At 47.1% G+C, this 19,096-nt stretch overlaps 1 protein-coding gene across 7 annotated transcripts in view; it reads left to right on the top strand.

The window, feature by feature from the left end:
• The first annotated feature begins 522 nt into the window (after positions 1–522).
• Positions 523–19,096, top strand: part of FOXP2 (forkhead box P2) — a 435,423-nt gene continuing 416,849 nt past the window's right edge. For 2 of the 7 annotated variants that reach the window (XM_069802110.1, XM_069802108.1), the window contains exon 1: positions 523–660. The gene's annotated coding sequence lies outside the window, so the exon portion shown is untranslated. Of the gene's footprint in view, positions 661–1,751; positions 1,891–19,096 lie in introns of those variants that run through there. The other 5 variants (XM_069802105.1, XM_069802107.1, XM_069802113.1 and 2 more) reach the window with 4 other exon arrangements.

Raw genomic sequence — 19,096 nt, 5'->3', positions numbered from 1 at the left:
CGTCTCCCTTACCCGCCCCGCGGGAGGAGGGCGGCCGCCGGCCGAAACTTTACGCCGAAGCTCCGCGGGGTGCGCGGCGGGCGTCACCCGCAAACCGTTGCGCTCGCAAGAAAACCCGCGCAGCGGCGACGGGGAGCGGGGGTGGGGTGGGGGGGGTGCGTGGGGGCGAGACAAAAGAGTCGCGAGCAGCAAATAAATATATTTTACGACCACCCATCGGCAGCCGCGAGCCTGCCCCGGCGGTGAACTTTCACCTCGCGAACCCGGCCGCGCCCCATTGGCTGCCCGCCGCCCCGCCGCCGCCGCCGCCGCCGCCGCCCCGGCCCCCGGCCAGGCCCCGGCCCCGCCGCCGCGGGCGGGCGGGCAGGAGCGGGGGGGGGTCCCGCCGAGTTGCCGGAGTTGCGGCGGCTCCGCCCTGCGCGGTAGCGGCTCCCGCCCCGCCCGGTGCCCGAGAAGGGCCGGGCGGGAGTTGCCGCCGCCGCCGCCGGGAGCGGGCGGTCCGCCCCGCCGCTCGGCCTTGGAACGGCGTGCGGCCAAGTTCGTGGGGTGCTCGGTTTAAGACACGCGGCGGCGGCGGCGGCTGCTGAATCGTGACAGCGGTCACTTCGGAGCCCGCCGCCCTCCCACCGAGCCGCACGGGAAGCGCCGCGCCGGCACGAGGTGGGCTCCCAAATTCCCCCACCCGCCTCCCGTGGGTCCCTCTAACCCCAGACACGGCACCGGCAGCGGGGACGAGGCAGGAGCGGGCCGGCCTCTCCCCTCTCTGTAGCCACGATGCCGGCGCTTCCCCCCCCCGCCCCGTTCTCCCACTCGGGAACCACTTAAAAAGTGTTTTTCCCTGGGGGAGCGGCCGCTTCCCGCAGCCGGGGGGGGGTGGGGGTGGTGGTGCTCCTGCACCTTGCTCCGACATACCGGGGCCTGGGGCTGGGGGGGGGGAAAAGACAAGAAAAAGAAAGTTTCGGGCCCCACGCGTGCCTCCTCGGCGAAGCTGCCGCCGGCGGCCAGGCCTGCCCCGCCACGCCGCCCCCCCCCCCCCGCCCCGAGAGGCCGCGGTACCCCGAGGGTTTTGCTGCCAGCAGAGCTGCAGCCAGCCGGCACAACACCCGGCTTTGTTTTCTGCCCGTCTGCTAAACTCGTTCTGGGTCTTCACGGAGACCGGGGGAGCGGAGCGGCGGGAGGGGAACGGGGGGAGGGGGGGGCAGCCGCCGCCAGCAAACAAACTTCCCCGCCGGTTTGTTTACACGGCAGGTGGACCCACCGCCCCACCGCTCCGGCGGGGACCGGCCGGGGGGAGGCGCGGAGCGGAGCGGGGCACGGCCCAGCGCGTCCCGCCGCACTTTTTTTTTTTTTCTTTTTTTTTTTTGTTGCCATCCCCCCTCCGCTGCTCCCCCGCCCCCCCCCCCCCCCGCGCATTATTAGCACTTCTGTGCAGGCCACTTCGCGATCATGTGAGGGCTCCCTCTTCACTCCCCTTTCTCCAAAGGAGTCGGTGTGTGCAGCGGCGGGGTTTTTTTTTTTTTTTCTCCTTTTTTTTTTTTTTTTTTTTTGCATTCCCAACAAAACACATACACACAGGCGGCACACTCCGCACACGGGCGGACCCGCACGCCGGGGGAGGGAGCGCGGCGGCGGCGGCGGCACCGGCAGCGCCAGCCGGCCGGGAGGGCGCAAGGCACCGCCACCCCGCTCCGCGCCCGCGGAGGGCCCCGCGCCCGCCCCCCACCCCCAAAACTCCCGCGCCCCCCCCCCCCCCCCCGGCCCCGCGTGTCCCGGCGGCGGCGGCTCCGCCCGCAGAGACTTTGCATGTGCGGCGCGGCTGCGCGCGGCTCCGCTCGCCCTTTTCTCTCGGTGTCAGCTCGCCGGGACGCCCCGCACCGGTGTCTCCTCCCGGTAAGTGCTGCTACCACCCCCCCCTCACCCAACCCCCCCGCAACCCGTCCCCTCCTCCTCCCCCCCGGTGTGACTTTGCTACTTCCACCCGCTCCCCCCCCCCCCTCCGCCGCTCACTGACTTGCCGCCGCCGCGGGAAAGTTTGGCCGGGGCGGCCGCAGGAGTGACATGTGTCAGGTCTGCCGGCACCGGGGGGGGGGGCACCGCTCCCAAAAATGCACCGGTGGGGGGGGGGTGGGGGTGTGTGTGGGCTGCTTCTGCCCCGGCCGGAGTTTGGACTGTGCCTGCCTCCAGCCGGCGGACCGGACCGGCGGCGGCGGCTCCCCCCCCCCCCCCCCCAAAACCAACCCACCTCCCGGGGCGGCCGCGGCTGGCAGCGCGGGGCCACCCTCCCTCCGCGCAGCGCCGCGGAACCCACGCACCCCCCCGCCGCGTAATTAAAAACAAACAACCTGTAGCCTCCCCGTACGGGCGAGGCGGGGAGGGCTCGGGGCCGGGCTTCCGAGGGAACGTGTACCGGCGAGGCTCGTCTCCCCGTTTGTGTTTTCGTTGCTTTTTGCCCGTTTTTTTTTTTCTTTTATGTCTTTTTTTTTTTTTTCTTTTCCCCGAGACCTCCTCAGCAGACAGCCCGGGTGAAGAAACGTGTCACGTTTCTCCTTTGTGTGCTGCCTGCCTGCCGGAGGGAGAGGCGCGCACCCCCCCCCCCCCAAGCCCCCGCCTCTCCGTCCGCCGGCGCGGAGGGGCCGCCGCCGCCGTCCGCCCCCTCGGGGCGCCCCGCACGGTGCTGCCCCCGCCGGCGTGGGCGGGGAAGCGCAGGGCCACGGGGGGGGGGGGGGCGGCCCGCCGGGCCTCCTGCCCCTCGTGGGGCTGAGCGGGGAACAGCTCCGCTCCCCCCCCCCCCACCTCCTTTCGCTCACACCCCACCACCCAAAGACCAAAAAAAAAAGCAGCCTAAAAAAGTAAGGATTAATAAATAACGATGCTAGAGCTGCCGAGTCCCGCCGGCGGCTTGGTGCCCTTGAAACCGGCTCTTGAAATCCAAGAGGACCGCGGGAGCTGGAAAGTTTTGAAAGTTTAATTTTTGAGGCGAGGGAGCGAGCCGGTGGCTGTGAGGCGTGCTGGGGGTCCGCTGCTCCGTGCCGGGAGCGCCGGGGCAGAGGAAGGAGGGAAGAGCGAGGCGTCTCGCCCCGCTTCGAGCGCGGGATGCGCGGGCCGCGCAGCTCTCGGCCTCCCTCAACCTGCTGGAAAGCCGTTTGCCACCTCTCCGAGCTCGCCTGGCGAAGGTAAAGACGGTCCGCGAGGCGTTTTTGTGCTCTCTCGCCCGCCGCTGGGCTCTGGTGTCAGGTTGAGGAGGCTGCGGGCCCGCTTCCCAGCGCAGCCCCTGGCCGAGCGCGCTGGTGAGCACTGGGGAGCGAGGTCCCGGGATGGGGCTTCTGGCAGAGGGGCAAAGCCTGGGCTGCCTGCAGGCGGTCGGTGCAGGCAGGAAAACACTCGCTTAAAACTTGCGAGAACAGTCCGGACAGAAAGCAGGCTGCTGGTACGTTCTCAGGGGAAAACTAACCTCAAAAATAACCGCCCTAAATCTATAGTATCATCCTCTAAGTACGTAAAGAGCTGCAGATGGAGGAACACGCAGTAACCTCAACCTGGGAATCGCTACTACTGTTAAGAAGCCGTGTTTATGTACTTTCTTCCAGAGAGAAACACAGGAGTTCCCCTTCCAGGGAGGATTTCCTCTGGTCTTTTCGCCGCATAAAAGCCCCTGTCCAAAACTCACTCAAGTGAGTGGGAATCTTTCCGCTGACATCGGTAGGAATCGCTCCGTTGACTCCATGGGCTTGGATCGGGCCCTTGGAAATTTCGTTACAAATGTGGGACTGGGAGGTTGCGCACAGTGTCTGTATACCCACGTTAATTTGGGGGGGGGGGGGGGGGGGGAGGGAGAAGTCAGAGGCAAAGTTTTAAGAGATTTTGACAGGTTTAATTATCCCCCCCCCCCCATGCTAGGTAATTTAAAACCATTAAGGAAAAAAACATTACTGCTAGTAATATTACTCTAAAGAAAATATGATTAATTATTAAATTGGTTTCTCTAATGCTACACTAAACCCTTTTGACTGAGATAGAGTTTTTAGTGTTCAAATCAGTATTTATTTTTAATTTAAGGTTATTCCTGACTATAATAATTTGTTCATATTAAATATAGATATTGAAAAGACCCCTGTTTTGCAGTAATTTGCTATTTAAATGTAGTTCTTACAAAACGGCAGTGTTCTGTAGCATTTTTGAATACTTAAATCATTCATTTAACTACTCAGAATAGTAGATTACTAAACGGTTGAGGGAAAGGAAAGAGCGTTTCAAATACAGCGTTTCCAAAACACATATAGCAACCTTCATGCCAGTTGATAGGTCTCACAGGGACATACGAAAGATACGTAATTAGACATTCTGATTTATTTTGTTAATACCTACCACCTGAAATGTACTGCCTCATGTGAGGCCTTGTTGGTGTAGGCTTTAAGATTTAACAGCAACCTTACCAGGAAGCTTAAGCAGAGTCAATTGTATAAATATTTGGGTATTTCTTTGTTTTTAGCTTAACCTCAGTGATTCTTATGTTTTGTCACAAGATCTTTGCTGGAGTGAAGTGTTTATAATGTTTGAGAGGGGGAAAAAAAATAAATGTTTTGTAGCTTTCTGTTTAGCAAAGATTTGTGTGAAATTACCAGAGAGTCTGTAGGGAACAACCAAATGAGAGTTTTTCGAGTGTGAGGAAAAGACGTATATCAAGTTCAGGACATTTTAATTAGTGAATACATGGTACTATTTTAAAGCTGCACTAGGGTTTGTACAGTAGTCAGGTGTTGAGTTTCATAGGTTTTTGAAGTGACTGATTTTTTTTTTTTTTGGTAATCATCTGTTGCTTAGACATTTTTTAAATGCCTTCTGTAATAGAATGCGTCGAAACTAACATTTTAAGATTAAAGGTGGATTTGCTTAGAAGCATTCCTGTCGGACTGCAGTATATTTTTAGAAAAGTTCTCGTTGGACTCGAATGTATTTAAAAAAATTACTGTAGCGTAAGCTTTTTTTTTTTTCCTGGGCTGATTTACGTGAGCTAGAATAAGCTTTTTATATTCTGAGGAATATACCTGATTCAGCATTGCATGCACAGGAGTTATTCAAGGCTAGTGGGCTGAAAACAATAGAAAACTTCTGAGATGTGATCTGTGTTGTGGCAGTGTTTTGCTATGTGTCATTGAAAATGTCACTTAACCTCTTTGTTTTTCATCATCAAAATGTGAGGGCTGGTATTTATCTATCTTTCTGATAGGGTGATTAATTAATATTTCTTGAATACCGAGTCCTCTTTTGTTCCATTTCTATTTTTACTGGGTTTATTTTGGAGAAATTAAATTCTGATGGTGGCTGAAAAAGAATGGTTCATGGGAGTCATCATGTTTTTTTCTTTGTGAGTCAGATCGTGAAGAGGTCACTTGCTCGTAGGAATTGAAAACGATTTAGGACATAGGTCACTGAGAAGTACCCGTGGAATGATTTTGACTGGAGAAAATTGCAAATCATGGTCAAACTGAAAAATGCTATCAACTTTGTTGCAAAATAGTAATTTTTGGTACACTCGAACTGATTACTCTTTTTAAATTTTGTGACAGCTAGTGGGTCTAGAAGTAATGCAAATGATCTAATTTTTTTTTTCACAGCCACTGTAGCATACCTCTCAACTAATCCTTGTTAGAAGAAATACTTGTCATTTAGATTCCTGTTCCCTGTCCTGTTTTGACTTGAGATCTTTCTTGATTGTGTGTGTAAATTAGTGGCACCAGAAAAGCTGAATTAAAAAGATGAAATTACAGAAAAGGTTAGCTGTAATAAACTAACCTCTTAAATTAAAGTTAACCTTAAAATTCCGGTTGCATAGTTCATTGTTAGTTGTTCGGAGGTTTTCTTCCACATTTGCTCCTTCGCAGAGTGAACATACTTAACCTTATTGTAATAATTTCCAAGGGTAGTTTTAAACTTAAATTTCAAAACTTCTAGATTGGCATAAAAACAAGGAGCAGTCCCACAAGTATCATTTAACACTGATCATCTCTCTTTCTCCTTTCTGAGGCTCTCAGTAGTTTAATCACACTTACTGCTTTTTAAAATCTTGCATGATGTTTACTGCAAATAACAAGAGGCATCTCTGTCCTTTGATACAAGATTTGCATCTGTTTTGGCTTTTCTGCTGCTCTCCCCCCCACCCCCCCCCCCCCCCCCCATTTCTGCTAGGTTTGCGTTTTAAGGGCAAGACCATGTTTTATGTCGGAAAGCTGGATTTGAAAGTGCCAGCAATAGCTCGCCTATGCTGTCACCACTGAAGTAGCCGAAAATAATCTTTTTAATGAACAGTTGCTACAATGTTTATTGGTTCACCAAAGTGTAGCTTGGGATGGTGTTAGAAAGTAAAGTTTGAGCTCTGAAGAGTGAGTTACCTGTGGAATTGTCTTTAATATCACGATTTCAGTTCCTGTTCTAAGGAATATGAAATTAAAATGTTAGGCACATTGGATTATGCTATTAAGTGTCTTAAGTCTTTTTAGTAAATGGTTGTTGAGGAGGGGGAATAAGAACATTGCAGGCTTAACTTTTCATCCGTTGAGTGAGTTATTTCTTCTTCCTGCAAATAGCGAGCACGCGCCTGTAGCTGGAAGGGGTTTTGCTGCAGTTTGTTTCTTATTTAAATACGTACGTTAGTCGGGCTGGCTGCTGAGGGCAGCGCCGATTCCCTTGGGTACCGCGGGCTGTACCCTCGGCGTGCCCCAGCTCTGGGCGTCCCTTCCCCTCGGTGGCAGAGGCTTTCGCCGCGGCCGTAGGTGACGCAGATGAGTTTCCAGTCGATCGGGCTGTGCGAGGGAACAGCAGGCAGGCGGGGTTGAGGGACCAGGCAGCACCTTCCCTCAACGTGCAGAAGGGATGGATGCTTTCCGCCCTGTCCCCCCCTGCCCGCCCCCCCAGCTGCCGGGTGATGACCCTTCTGGGGTCTGCTCCTTCCCGTGGCTGCAGATCTCAGTCCTAAAACCCAAGCCCTCTTTGGGGTTCGCAGGATGGCTTGGGCTTGCCTGGGGAGCTTGCTCGTTTACCGGGAGACTTGGATCTTCTCCCTCCTTCCTGTGGGCAGCAGGGAGTGGAAGCGGGTGGTGGGGTGTCTCTGTTTGGAGAAGTTCCCAGCCCTGCGGTGGTTGCAGGGTCCGCGGAGATGCTGCAGGTCCTTTTGCTCGGTGAGCTGGTCCTTCGGACCGGCGTCAGACCATGGCTGCAAATTGTATCAAATTAAGAATTTCTGTCAATTGCTGGTCTCGGTCCCGTTTCAGCTAGTTTGTGTCCGGGATGCTGTGAGGACAACCGAGATTCCAGCGGGCCTGTGCCAGACTTGGCCCTGTGGGATATACGCTTTACTGTTGGGCCCCAAATTGGAAATTCATTTGAAGAGTGGCATTTTGAGGCTAGGCGGTATGTCATTGTATACAACTAGAAAGTTGTTGGGTTTTCCTAAGCATTATTTCTTTGGATAAGTATTTACACTGTTATGAAAAATTTCCTGTATCTTTTAAGGTTGATGTGTTGATGATAATCCTATTAGACTCCTGTGATTTTTCTCTCGGAATGTGAGGCGTATTTTGCAACTTTGGTCAGAATTTCTCCCCTAAGTAAATTTAAATACTGATTTATTCCAGTATCCAGCTTCCTTATTTCAACCAAAACCAACACGATGCGTATTTGAAAAATATTAATTATGTATTTGATATAATGCGAAATTATGTATTTGGCATAATTTGACAAATTACATTTCTGACACATGTATATGTTAAAAACAGTTTGATCTTGGTGGGTATTACCTCTATGATTTTCATGATCTGTCCTTTGAGGGAAGGAAGGAGAATGGCTGTATAAGTTTAGAGTATTGCACTGCTTCTCTGGCAGGACCAAATCCGATAATTCAGTCTGCAAACTAAGGAACTTGTGTTTGGAGAAACAATCTCAGAGTTGCCAGGTTATTTCAAGCGTAATGCTGCGCTAAGGATCTATCAGATGTTGATTTTGAATTTGCCCAGCAACGGTGAAGAAAATTTAAAAGAGGTGGCTATTCCTAAACACTATTTAAACTTTGCCATTCCATCAGCGCTAAGTCTTCTTGTACAAAAGTTACTCTCGATTATGTTGTTGACTTCACTTTTAGTAGTTGTCTTTGTAAGTCTTACTGTTGATGTCGAGGAGGCACATTGTTCTCCTGGAATTGCAACCCACCTAGTAAAATAAGCAGTGGGTAATACCTGTGTAATAGAACCTGCAGTGGACATTGAACTGCTTGGAAATGAGATCAGAAGCTGTCAAGTTTAACCACGTACAAATAATGCACAGGAAATTTTAAGGGTTAGCGGTGGGAAGCCACGAAGGGCTTTGGAAAGGAGAGGGACAACAGACAAACAATGGGGATTTGGGGAGTGCTGTGGAAAGAGGCCAGAGAAAACACGGGGCTGGGCGGGAGCCAGCGGAGGCGCAGGCAGCGCTGCCAGGAGGTGGGCAGCGCTCGGAGGACAGGGGCTCGGGTTCGCAGAAGAAAGAGCGATGTGATCTTTGTCCGGTGCCCCATATATCAAATAAATTTTTTCACCTTCGCTTCATCTGTGGGAAGAAATAACGAACTTTTCGCACGCCGGCGTTACCCACGCGGTCAGGCACAGATCTGGCAGGCACAGGAGTTACTCCCGTTTATGCTGGCCGTGATTTAGACCGTAGAGTGCTGTAAGCTATTTTTAAAAATACTTAGATTTTGTTAATTCCAATCTCTGTCTTTGGAAACCTATTTATTGGTTGTTGCATTAAAGGTTGATTTTTATGTACTGCAAATCAAAGTATCACTTTCTTGGTGTAAGAGAGGAGGGACAGAACTCTTTTTTGGAGATTCAGGGGAATGAAAAGCGTATAGAAAACAGAGGCTAGTATCTTCTAGAGTCTAAAACACAGTAATTGAAATATTGATGATTCAAGGCACTTCCCTGTGAGAGAACAGACAGGATTGTGGTTTCATTACAGTACTTACAGTATTCTTGTGACCTAAAAATGAAAACACAAAACCCTAATGCAGTCAGGTGTGCACAGCCTGCAGAGATACGGATAGCTGGTGAACTGTCATGCTTTTCACTTCTGTCAACATGTTTTCATCTTTGTAGGAGAACATGCTTAATTCAATAAGGAATAAATGATTATCATTTGTACAGCATGGTGAATGTAAGAGGAAGGATGCTGAGGACTCCCTGATATGTGGTAAAAATCATTCTTCATTGAAAATCAATTAGAGGAATATATGGGTGCTAAAACTGTAAAAATATTAGGATGGTACTTTGCTAAAGATCATGAAATGCCTTCACGCAGAAATTCATTCAGACTCATTTGTTACCAGTCTTGAATGCATTTAAATTACTTTTAATGTTGTGATGATGCCTGTAAATTGTTCTCGGTACACAGTAACTGTCAGTGTACATTGAAGAATACGCATGGTCAGTAATTCAAGAGAGAACTATATTGAATATACGGAGGAAGTTTCACACAGTGTCATAAATCCTTGCACATCCTTTTGCTTAAGGAAAGGAATTAAGCATATTGTGACAGAAACTTTGATGTATTTGGTATTTATTTCTATTTTAAGTGACTGACATCTTGTGAAAGAGTTAAAGATGTGTTTAGCATTGGATGGTGTGACCCATCTGTTCTTGGGCCTCTGTTTGTTACTGACCAGGAAAGGGCATGAATTATACCTGAGCAGCCAGAAATTTCCATCTCATGAACTGCCCTATGGCAACCTTTTAAAAACGTGAGGTTTTTTTGTTGTTTTTTTTTTGTTTTGTTTTGTATCTGGGAGCCAGACCATGCTTTCAAGCGATCACAGAGAAGCCAGGAGAATGGTAAAACTGCCAAAATATTTGTGTTTAGCTGCGGGACACTGCTAGGTGGGGAGGTTGATGACTGCTCAGATGTTTCTCCTGCGGAGCTGTGCAGCTTTGGGAGCAGCGTGTGGCCGTGCAGCGGTGCGGGGCTTCTGTGCCCATCCGCGGCTCTCCGGGAAGGAGGCTACGGCCCTCAGGAGGAAAATGAACGTTTCGGGTGGATTTACTGCATCTCGGGTTACGGGGCAGAAAGCATCCTAAAGAAGAGTGTAGCCAGTAAAGACAAAAACTTTCAGTCCTTTGCTAACAGGGCGAATGTGCTCGAGGAGTGGGATCCTCCTGGGGAGGAGCTGACGGTGCTGGAGGGTGGCTTTCACAGCGTACAGAAGGTATTTAAAGGGTTGTGATGGGAAAACCTGCCCGTCCAAAATCTTCCTTGAAAAAACGAGGGGAGGGTGCTTCCAGACCAGGCTTGAACTTGTTTCCAGGCTGAGCGTGGCTTGCGGCATTGGCGTCTCGCCGTGCCCCAGCAGCTGGTCGGTGCCTGGGGTGGCTGTAGGGTTTGGGGGGCCTTGCACTGGCAGTGGGGTCTGCAGTGGCGAGCGATGGAGCAGGTCGATCCGCCGGCGACAGCCGTCCGCCCGGCAGGACCCTCTGCTCAGGCTGAGCTTCCCAGCTCCTGTGGCACACGGGTGACTTTCTCGCAGGTCGACCTGTCTCACGCTTCAGGAGAGGACATACTTGGGAGGATGGCCACATAACTTGTGTTGAAAAATCGCTCCCCAGACCTTCAGCCCTGATCCCAAATCTCCTGAGGTTGATGTGAAGACTCCTTGTTTTGGCTCAGGCACCGAGGCTGGTTGATGCTTTGGTTGTGTTTGTACGTCCATGTGGAAAACCGGTTTCTGAGGTTGAGAAGTTACTGGCTGCTAAGCTGCTCTTGAAAGTCACCTAGACTGGGGCTGGTGATGGACCCCTTGTGTGTATTTAAGCCAAATCCAGGTGTTTTCAGTTTTTCTTTCAATATGGGTTCTTGCACCAACTGTTGATAGCCATGGAGCAAGTTACCACTAAAACAAAAAATCCATAGTCAAAGTGTCTTTTTCTCAATATTTAAATACTTCCAAGGGTTCCGTTCCATTTATTCAGTAAATGGATCTTAAAGACTATAGACCTCAGGTACATCATTGGTGAGGATCCAGAGACATACGAGAGAGACATTCCTTAGAAGATGAACATACGTACTTGTCTTAAATCGGTGGCGTCCAGCCTCATCAGCCGAGCATGACACACGTTGTGCTGCGGCTGTAGGGTGTTGTGTGCTGCGTGATCAGTGCTGCTGCGCGTATGCAGCAAGTCTGGCGCTTCCCCAGGAGCTCCGGGCTTGCAGCGTGGTGGATGAACACCGGTAAATTCACTGCATATTCCTCTAGAAAAGGGTATGGCTGCAGGCTGGACCTCTTACTCAGTTCTTGAGACTCTTCCTCCCCCTGACTATTTGGTTGTAACATGAGAGGAGAGTTACTGTAAGGTCTGAGAAAGGTGGTGGATGCAGCAAACTACATGATACTTGACTGGTCCTCCCGAGTTGGAGACTGGGCACTTGTGCTTTATTTAAATCTTTGTGTGACTCAGTGGAAGAATACATTTATATTATTCAGCTATGTATAAAAATGGAACCTACTGTCCTGGACTTAACTAGAGTGGTGGTTTAACCTCTGTTTCAGTACATGTCTTCAGTAACTAGAACTAAATTTTAAACTTGAACTATTAGCCGCCTTATACATAGGCACCTGTACATTTTGTGAATCAGTAGTGCTTATATCAAAATGTCTAATTGTACTTGTGTGTCATTTAAATATAGTTTTATAAACACTCTTCTGTAGCCAATGACCGCCATTTGGGTCTTTGTTGTTACCATTAAATTACTACCGGAATGGGGACGACAACATTTTTTCGAGTCACTGTTAGGCACGCAATTTTGCTCCAAATACAGTTACCAATAAAATTTCCTTCAGCTGCATTTCTCTTCACCTAAGTCACAGATGAATGGGAGCAGAATGTGACCGCAGACGATTAAAAATATCTTTCTCATTGTCACCTGCAATATTACCAGAATTGGAACTAAGGAGCCTGCAGTTGCACAATATTTATGTTGCAATCCAAACTGACACAGCCCGGAATGCTTCGGTAGCAAAACAAGGCGCAGACCCAAGCCTTGCGCCGCACGCTTGGGAGGGAGCGAGCTGCTCCTCTTGGAGACCTCCTCCGGGGGGAGAAAGTCCCCTGCGTCCCCCCGCTTCGCCGCGGGCTGGGGGGACCTTCCCGGAGGTGGGGGGGACGAGGCGGCGAGGTGAGTGCTGGGAGCCCTGGCTACCGAGAGAGAGCCCTGGCTACCGAGAGAGAGCCCTGGCTCGTGGCACGCGTAGGTGACGCTTCGAGTCGGGCTGCAAGGAGGGGGAAGCTGGGGGACCGTGGTTAAGAGATTGCTCCTTCTTTGGGGCCTTCTGGTTGGAACGGGGTCTTTTTTCATTTTCTTTCTGCTCCCGACACTTTGGGGGCCTCTTTGTCAGGAGGCGTTGTTTGGAAGAAACACTCCTAATGCATTTACTTTCCTTTGACGGGTGGAAATAGTGAGTCACCATCCAGTGTCACCTTTACTGCTCAGATGGCTGTAGGCACAGTGGAACTAATGTTTCTCCCTGCTGCTGCTCTGGTAGGCTCCGCAACAGCTGATGAACTTGATCTATTACTCCTGGCCTTCACTGGCAAACATGGTACGGTATATTTGCCCGTGACTGACACGCTGAGATCTATGGCCACGAGATATCTGGTCAACTCTTCAAGCCTTTACCTTTAGCATTAGCTTTAACCCCTCAGGGCTCAGCTGCTTGCGGCATTTAAAGCACGGCGAGGGGTTTTATAGCAGAGATTTGACTCAGCAAGACTTGTGCTAACTCTCGCTGAAGATATGAAATACAATTTGTAGCTTATAATTGCTGCCTAATATGATCTTGGACCCTTACTTAAAATCCATTTAACTGATACTGTACTTTCTTTATAAGGTTATTATTGGGAGCTAACCTTTTCTTGTGTTGTGGTTAAATGTACAATGTAATAAGGGTGTTTTTTAATGTGTTTAAGAGTTGGAAGATGTGTTAGAGGTAACCTTTATGCAGAGAGTTTTATATAGTTGTAGTAAGGAGAGTGATATTAAAATCCTGAACATTAGTACCATCTGAATATAATTTGTTCTCATTGTGTTTTGTGTGTGCCTGCTAGCAGAAGATGGTACAGTATATTGAGAAAATCTGTTTTGTTCTCCAGTATCTTTCTCACCGGTAATTATTAACCTAGTGCAAATTACTGTCTCCAGAAAGTTTTTGTACTTTGATGCGTACAAAAATACAAAAAGCATATCGGATACAATACATAAAGCACAATTCTTTCTTTCTTTACATTTCAAGGAGAGCAATGTAAACCCAAGATTTTAGGTACAAAATTGAAAGCCTCCCAGAAATCTCTACTTTCTTGTCTGGCTCTTGATAAACAGGCGTAGGCCACGTCTGTTGGAGGTCTCTGGGGATCACTAGTTTATAATAGATTTAAAGATTAATTTTTCTCACTGACAAATGTTTGTCTGCTTTTGATTGCCTTATAGAAATACAGGTTTGTTTAGAGTTGTAAGTTAAAATTATTTCTCCTCCTTTTTTTTTTAACTTGTAGATACCTAAGTATATATGTAGAATTTGGTGTACACGGAAAGTATTTAAGAAATTGCCTCCCTGCACCCGTTTTGAAACTGCTCTAAAGAGTGGTGAAGGCAATGGAGTTTCATACCAGAAAAAGGGTCAGGAAAAAAACCCCAACAGTCTGCTTAAGCAGAGACAGATGAGTGTCATTAAGTGTGGACAGCCGTTGTTGGGATCTGTATTTTCTTTTCCCCCTGTTAGTGCAGAAAGCTCTTTTCCCACTGTTGAGATTTTTTTTTTTTTCTTTTTTCCTCACTTTTTCATTTCCCTTCCCTTTTGCCTCAAGGGGGCATTATGGGTTGGAGAGGGGGAGCAGGTTTAGCATGTCAGGCTATCGGCCTGTAACTGAAAAATACTTGGGTTTTTTATGTTCAGTAAACTGTTGTCAGGGGTGAAGACATCAGTATGGATGTAGTGGCCAAGAATGGCCTTAAGAGGAACAAACATTATTTTTTATCTTAAGTAGGTGGGGAAGGGGGCAGCAGTCGTGGCTCATGAGGTTGAAATGAACTGCTTTTAACATTGTGGAGAATGACGATGATGTAGACAAAGTGCCATCCTAAAATTTATAAGTATAATTCTTGGCTCAGATCTAGGCTTCTTGTGGAACTCTATGATGAAGTTGCTTAATCTCAGTGCAGTAAAGATAAATTCATTAATGGTTATGAGGTGTTGATATAATTAGATAGAGAATGCCAGTAAATTGCTTTCTGAAGCTCAATGACTGTAAACTCTGATCTTCTAATTTAATCTATCTACTGCTTCCCATTCACTTGCTGAAAGGCTTTGGAGACTGAGACTGAGAAATTAGCCCTACTCCAGGCGCAGTAATTGTGAGAACTAAGTTGGGTTCTCTAAAGGGAGATCGTTGGATGAGGACTGGAAGTGTTTCCTCAATGTAAGTTAAGACTGGGTGGACGAAGGAGAGAAGAAACAGTTTTTTACATTGCCTATCATGTTCAGGGATTATTATGTTTCTCACTAACTGCCTGGATTCTGTACCAGTTTGTGATAGCCCTGGCACTTACACAGAACAAAAATGAAGAAGCTAACGACCCAATGAAAGAGATACTGTCCAAATGAGAAAAATTAGCTAAGCCCGTTTCTTTTGGTGGTATTGCAGTATTGCTCACATCTGGCTTTTTGGTAGATCTCAACAAATGTTACAATTCTCTCAGAAGACAGTGCATTTTCCTTGTGAATTATTTAAGTGTGTGCAGAAATTAATTCTGAGAGAAATTAAGATACCTCTGAAATAAGCCTTTCGCACAAAGGATAGTTTAACTGCATGAGGAAAGCACTTTTAACCTGAGCTCTTAAGGATAGAAATGTATGGGAAAACACATTCCTTGGGAAAGCGTCAGTGTTTTTTCCCGGTGGGCTGTTTCTTTGTGCAGGGTGTTCCTCATCTAACGCACTGTTTTATGTTAGTTTGCTTAATACTGTATCAAGGTATAACTGTAGTGTAACCCTTTGAGCTCTAAAATGGACTTGGGTCATGATGGAGGTGGACACGAAATACAGCAGCACAGTCGGACCAGGCGGAGGTGTTGGATTCAGTCTCTCTCTCTGGTGTTTCACACACTTTATTGGGGGACTTCAGTGTGCTGTGCCAGAGATCCCCTGAGGAAAGACCAGACCTGTCCCTGCCCTCTGTGGAGTTTCCTTCCCTCGTCTCTAACTCGGGTACCCACCATCTCAGGTGGGTTCTGGATTGCTTCTCAGCGTGACCACAGCCTTTCTTTCACCAGTGACCACAGCTCGCAGCCGGGGGTCGGAGGCGGTCTGGTTTACTCCTTGGAACTGGGAGGTGCAGGACTGCAGGTGGGTGCAGACCCCAGGGTCGGGATGGAGATGTCTGCGCCTGCCCATCAGACTGTGATTCTTGGTGCCTCATCTGCAACAGCATTTGCCATGCGTTTCCTCATCTCAGCCAGGACATCCCAGTTCAGTGAGATTACTGGGAAATAAGGAGTGTGAGTGGAAAAGGCAGGTGAAAAGCTAGTGGAGAATCATCTTCTGTTGGCAAACTTCAGTGTTTCTTTTGGCCAACCCGTTTGACAGAGATTTCGGAAGCCTAGTAGAGGAGCTGAAGGGACATCGAGCCAACAGGATGGAACAGCTTCTCTGGGCTTTGCTGCAAATTAGCTCTTGGTCTTTCTCCTTGTGCAGCGTCAAAGTCAGGTACTGAGTAAGCCTTTTCCTCCTCTTGGGTTACTGTTTTGGATTTTATTTCAAGGTGGAAGTGCCATGCGTACCCAGTAAAAAAAAACTGGATGAAAAAAATGATTGATGACGTTGATTTGGAAAACAATTCTTGTTGAATTAGCCCCCAAATCACGTTTGCTTCAATTATAGAAAGAATGGGAATGGCTTCCTTAAAAACCTGCTGTAAGAGACCTGTCTTTTTGATATTACCTACAGTGTATGTACAGGCTTAATACAGATGTGGTAGTTGGAAAGTGAAGTCTTATTATTGCTGAAGTGCATCAGCTAGGTTTCATTGCTGCAAAGCCTTCCCTGCATTTTGAGTACAGCGGTCGTAGTTTGTACTGTTCAGTTTGTCACAGAAGGTTTGAGGGAAAGTGAATTACAAGTGTTCATAATTCATCCTGGAATTTTCTAATGCTTTAAAAGAAATCCTTTAAGTTAAATTTACTTCCCATATGTGTGCGTCTTGTAGTAAGGCATGTGTAAAACAGCTAATAATTGTACCCAAACTGCTTCCAGCTCTACTGTCCCTTTCCCACAAAACATCTTTTGCATAAATGAAAATTATGCTTTTTGATTTCCACTTGGCAAATCTGAAGTACTTGCAGTAATTACATTTTTAGCAAACTTCACAAAAGTAAAAAAAACCCAACCCCCAAACAAAACCCAACTGTTAGCTGTACCGCAAATCAATGTGTTGTAAAATGTACTTTTGACTTGACCAGTTTGATTATTGCAGTATAACATTGAAGACATTGCTTCTTCCACAACTGTAAACTTCATTGAAGGTCTGCATTTTTGTTGTTGGTGGAAAGAAGTTAAAAAAAAATTCTAGCAACTTGAATAGATATAGTGAGTAACTACATAAGCAGTGTTTCTGTCTTTGGGTTGCAATTTTAATGGTTTGAAGTCTTTTAAAATTCAGTATACTTGAAATAAAAAAAGCCATTTCTGTGACCATTTGTAAAGTTTTAATTTGTTTTAAGCCCTGTTGTTGGTCTAGAGCTTTTGCTCATTTAAGGTTGATTAATTGCTTTTGCCACTTTTGTTTGCAGTTCAGTATAATCTCATGCAGACTATTGTATTTTTTTCAGTTTAATCTTCTGTTGATGGTTGTATGTTTGTATGGGATGTTAAATTTGACCACTAATAGCTTAAGGATTTAAATAAACAAATAAATAAGATTCAAAACAATAACAAAAGACTGCAAACTGAAACAAATACTAAGCAGTGCAGATTTATTTCATGAAGCATAATTTCTGCACCTGCTGTAGACTCCATTGTGGAAGCTCTTGCTTTTATATGATTTTATTTAGAAAGAGAAAAAGATCATCCTGTTTTCATTCAAGTATGTTTTTCTTTAAGACAGATTTAATAGAAACAAGAATAATAGGCCTTTCTCTTACATGGAATATTGCTGAAATGCGTATACCCTATTCATTAAGGCTCAGTACTCTTTCTTTGAAGGAGATAACTCTCTGTTATCTTACCTGTAAAATGGATGGGTGAATGTTGGCACTAAAGTCACTTCATACAACATGTAAAATATGATTCAGATATGTAGTCTAGGAGACCTGTGGTCCATCTGCTTTACTGCATTGCCTTTCAGAAAACACACACCACGCTGAATGCTTGGGTAAGTCACATCGATAGAGTGTGATCTGCACTACAAAGGATTAGTCTCGGTGATAATTGACTTGGTTAACTTGGCCCAAGTAGGAGCCCATGATTTCCACGTACGGGGTGGAACCCCGTCATGGCTGATGATGCCAAGGAAGATGCTGTTACGGTTCGTCTTTGGAAGTGCTTGACTATGTGCTGCTCTTAGAAAGTAGAAACGAGGGGTCCTGGTCCCCCGCATTCCTCTGCTGTCTCACAAATAGTTGTGTAGTTGACAGAAAAGGTGTGTTGTCACTGTGTATGGATTTGTCCATGTAAAGGAAAACAAATAATCTACCTCCTGGGGTTGGCGGTATACTAATTTTCACATACATAGATAATGGGCGGACAGAAGAGTTCTGAAATCTTAAGACAGGCCAGATGGAACATATGTTAAAATTAAAAAAAAAAACCCCAAACCAATAAAAACCACCCAAACCAAAAAACAGGAAGAAAGAAATATAATCCTGCTGATAATGAAAGGATGAAGAGGAGAGGGCAACTTCTGTTCTTCTCTGTTTTTTAAGGAGACCAGTTACGATTTTTGAACTTCTGGGATTACGTTGCATTTTCTTTGCTATTGAACTGTCAGAGAAAATACAAAGGTTATATCTATGCAGACAGCTTAACTTGCTTCTAGCTCTCCAAAGTACTTTAACTCATTTCATGTTCAGCTGTAAAAATCTATAGGTCTTGGAAAAACTAGAGAATTAGAGCTGTAGCTGTGGCCCTCCTGGATGGCCAGGATGGGGTTTTTGGACGAGAGCTGTGGCGAGACACGTGATGCCCTGTACAGTGGCAATGGCTTGTCAGGGCTGAGGTGCTAAGGAGCGTGCCCCTGTAATCGTGCTGTGAGGTTCTTAGTTCTGGAAGCCAGAATATGGGTCAAAGAAACCTTCCTCTGCTGTAATCCTTTCTAATCTTCGCTTTTGGAAGTTTTCAAGAGCACTGCTAATTCTGGGGAGCGTAGCTCTGAAATTTTTCTGTTTGCTTTTGCTTGCTTGTACTTTTTCAGTGTTCTTTCCTCTTGTGCTTATTTGAAGCGGATCCTAACAGTGGAGGGGATGGTTCTAGGAAAGGAGTATTTCATCAGAGAAGGAGGGTCCTAAAACTGCTACCTAACTAGAGGTATACTGCAAAGTGAAGAAACTGCGTAAAATACAGTGGTAGTACAAGAAACCATCACATTTTTACCAAAATTGTCGTACAATTCAAGGTGCTTCGTGTCAGCTGAAATGTCAGATGTATCAGGAAAAAGTTAAAGTGGAACCCGATTTCTGTAAGGCTAAAGATTCAAGTAATTTGCTTAGGGATGCAGTAGAAAAATCAATCTTAAGCTTGAAAGCGGGAACAGTAGCCTTCAAGTCTCATCTCATGTTTTGTAGCCGATTGCCTGTTTTTACCATTCCCCCCCCCCCCTTTCCCTTCAGTACTTACTAATGCCCTTTGGTTAACTCCATTATACCTTTGAAAAACTTCTTGCAGAGCTCAGCTGCTTTGGCTTGTTTGCTGTGTAAGCCTCACTGATATTATTATAATTAATAGGATGTGTAAAAACTTCCTGAACCCAGTGTTACAGTATCAGGCTATTAAAACTTGGTACCCCATATGTTCTGCAGTGTGCAAGATTTC

This window comes from Haliaeetus albicilla, chromosome 14 (genome assembly GCF_947461875.1).
Source record: "Haliaeetus albicilla chromosome 14, bHalAlb1.1, whole genome shotgun sequence".
In the NCBI taxonomy this organism is placed as follows: Eukaryota; Metazoa; Chordata; class Aves; order Accipitriformes; family Accipitridae; genus Haliaeetus; species Haliaeetus albicilla.
This window is presented reverse-complemented; position numbering and strand designations above follow the sequence as displayed.